Raw genomic sequence first — 3,221 nt, 5'->3', positions numbered from 1 at the left:
TAAAATGTCTCCAATGTCCTGCTTCCTCCCGCCCTCCCCCTCGGTCCCTCCGGCCCCATCCTGCAAGTGCTGGGACAGGCCGGGGTGTCCGGCCATCCCGACCCCAGCATGGGAATGCATCAGCCTGGGCTGCTCGTCCATCTCCAAAGGCAACGGCAGCCCCCGGCTCTTCCTCTTCTGCTCCTCGGCTCGGCTCCTGGGAAGCACCAAGGCTTTTTATCCTTCAAGCTGTCTTCAAATCCTTTCAGGATAAACAGAGAAGGGGAAAAAGAAGAACCAAAAGAAAAAAAAAAATACCCTTTGCCTCTTTAGAGGAGTGGGTGGGAGGAGTGGGGAGGTGGGAGGGGAGGGGGGCGTGAAGGGGTTGCGGGGTGAGGGTGGGGATAAGGACTGGTGGGGAAGGGTGTTGACTCCAAAAAAGCAAGAAAAATAAACCACCTTCCCACTTGACGAAAAGAAATCAGAGCTGGCTTTTGGTTTTTCAGTCCGTCTCCTTTGCACGGCAGAAATGGGCTCCCGGCGCTTAAATCTGTGGCTTAATCCTTTTGCAAATATGCATTGGCCGGGAGAAAGGAGAGGAAGGCAGGGGGATTGCAATGCAAACTTTCCCCCCCACCCCCCGCTACCCCCCACCCCCACTCCGGGCCAGAGTGATCTCAAAGGGGGTGGGCTGTTGCAAAAGCCAGATCTCCCCCAGCCACGGCGGCAAGGCAGAGCACAGGCTCTCTCCTCCTCCGTGTCTCTGCAAACTCCAGCAGCCCCGTCAGCCTCCTGCTTTTGTTTAGCTCAGGCTCAGGACTCCAGAAACATATACAGAAAAACCACAGCCTGAGAGGAGGAGGAGGAGAAGGAGGAGGAGGACGAGGAGGAGAGAGGAGGGGGCAGAGGAAAGGGGGGAGGAGGGAGGCGGGGAAGCCAGGAGGCGGAGGAGGGAAGGAGAGAGGAGGGCACTCGTAGCCCCGCCCCCTCCCCTGATTGGTCATTGGAGAAAAGACAGGCCCCTCCTCCCTCTACTTTCCTCCCTGCGCCTCCTCCTCGGCCTCCTTCGGCTCCTCCTCGCCCGGCGCCCTGTCAATCAGAGTTCAGAGGTGGGCTGGGAAGGAGGCCGAGCTAACACCAAGTCTCCAGTCCTTAAAGGTGCAATGATACCGTAGCGCAGGCTCGGTTAGTACGTCCCCACTTTTCCTTCCTGCCTCACTTGGATTCCGTCCTTGAGAAAAATGTGGCTCTACTTAAATACAAACGTATAAAATTAACACAAAAGAATATAGACAGTGTGGGTCTCCCCTGCAACCGGGGTTTTTCTTTTCCTGTAACATTGCCGTTTAAAAGTTGATCCTTTTAATTCGTTAGACCTCAGGGAAACTGTTGTGAGCAAAGTTTGTCAGCACGAAGTTGTTATGAAACACAATCGAGCTGTTAATATAATTAATAATGATCTCTAATAAATGGCATATGTAAAAATAGATTTAAAAGAACAATCACAATAGAGCTAAGAGGAATACTGAACTGTAACATTTTGGTTGCATGGAAACTAAATTATGGACTGTTAAACTAAATAATGCTTAAAAAAAGATTAATAAATAAGTTGACCAAATGAAACTAATTCAACATCTCTCTTTCTTTTCTCCCTGGGGGAAATTAGTTATTTGGCTTAAGTACTTAATAAAGAAATGCATTATCACAGTCTGGTTCTAGTTTTTAACATAGTTTAATAAGCATTATTAACTGGAATAAAGAGCAAACTGACATTTATTGAATGCCTACTATGCACCAAGTAATTTACATGAGTTATTTTATTTAATCCCTAAGACATTTCTGAGAGTTATGGATTATTAGTTCCACTTTACAGGGAGGGAACTTCAAAATGCTAAATAACTTCTCTGAGTCCCATAGTTATTAAGTGTCAAGGAAGGAGTATCTCCATCTAACAGAAATGTATAAATAGTGTAAAAATTAGTCATGTACTCATCTTGTTGGAAAAGGGACTATTTCCCTTTTGATGCTATTTTCGATGTTATTTTAAGATGCTTAAAATAATACACATATTGAAACACACTGACCCAAATTAAAAATAAGTAGGAGAGAATGAAAAAAATACTGAATAAAATCAGGGGAAAATCCTAGTAAGAAACTCACAGTTAAAGTTCAGTTCTGTCACTCTATGTAGGCCATCAGTTTGCCTCCTGTCTTAACATCTGGCACGTAAGAGAGGATCTCGGACTGAGTCACAGTGGCCACAAGAGAAAAGAGCATACGAATTATTTTGGAAAAGGCAAGTATAGTGTTTTGGAATATAAAATATTATACTGTGTAGATAGTCCTCTTCCTGGATGACAGTGTAGCCAAAGGAGACACATTGAACTTTTACAAACCTAAGTGTACTTCATCTGCAAAATAGATTGTAACCTCATCAGATGCGTTGAGATCCTCAAATAAAATGTTATTCCTTTTATCAGTCCCAACCTCCTTCCCAATCAATACCAAAAAAACAAGTTTTGCAAGATAAGGATCTGAGCACTTCTCAAGCTACTTGGTATTCTCTGGCATGGGGGCATGCAGTAGGGAGTGTTAATTGCAATTCAGATGTCATAGGACTTGAAACAACTGTTCTATCCACATACATACCCTAACTTGTTAAATGGGTTTTTTAATCAACACTAATACTCTTCAAATCACATATCAATCACAGTGAGCATGAGTTAGCACATCCTTGACAATGTGCTGAAGTTATTGTGATGAAGTTATCAGTCTTAAAGCATGAAGTAACCCACAGCCTATAAGAAATCAGTATGAGCAAGTAATTAGAATTACTAAAAATCTAATAAAAGTTTACTAGATAATGTACTAGAAAATGTACCACCAGTACCAGAAGATCATTGTCATCTAGGAACATTTTAGTAGGAAAATAAAAAATGTACACAACAATAATATAAATGATAGTATTTATTAAGTGCTTTGCAAGGATTAGGTATATTCAAGGTGCATTATTAATTTAATCACCACAATTGTTTGGCCTGAAAACCTATGCTTTTATAGTGTTGCCAACACTATGGTGTTGCCAAAATACATTTTAATACAAAATAAATGCTATAGAAGGGATGCCACACCTTAGATATCCATAAAGAGTGAGATAAGGGGATAATTCCATTAGAATGATTAAAGGATTTTGAGGTGGCTCTGAGGGATGAGGGCTTCCCTGATAGTTCAGTTGGTAAAGA

Source organism: Bison bison, unplaced genomic scaffold, assembly GCF_000754665.1.
Source record: "Bison bison bison isolate TAMUID 2011002044 unplaced genomic scaffold, Bison_UMD1.0 scf7180017864305, whole genome shotgun sequence".
NCBI classification, from domain to species: Eukaryota; Metazoa; Chordata; class Mammalia; order Artiodactyla; family Bovidae; genus Bison; species Bison bison.
Note: the sequence above shows the minus strand (reverse complement) of the source record.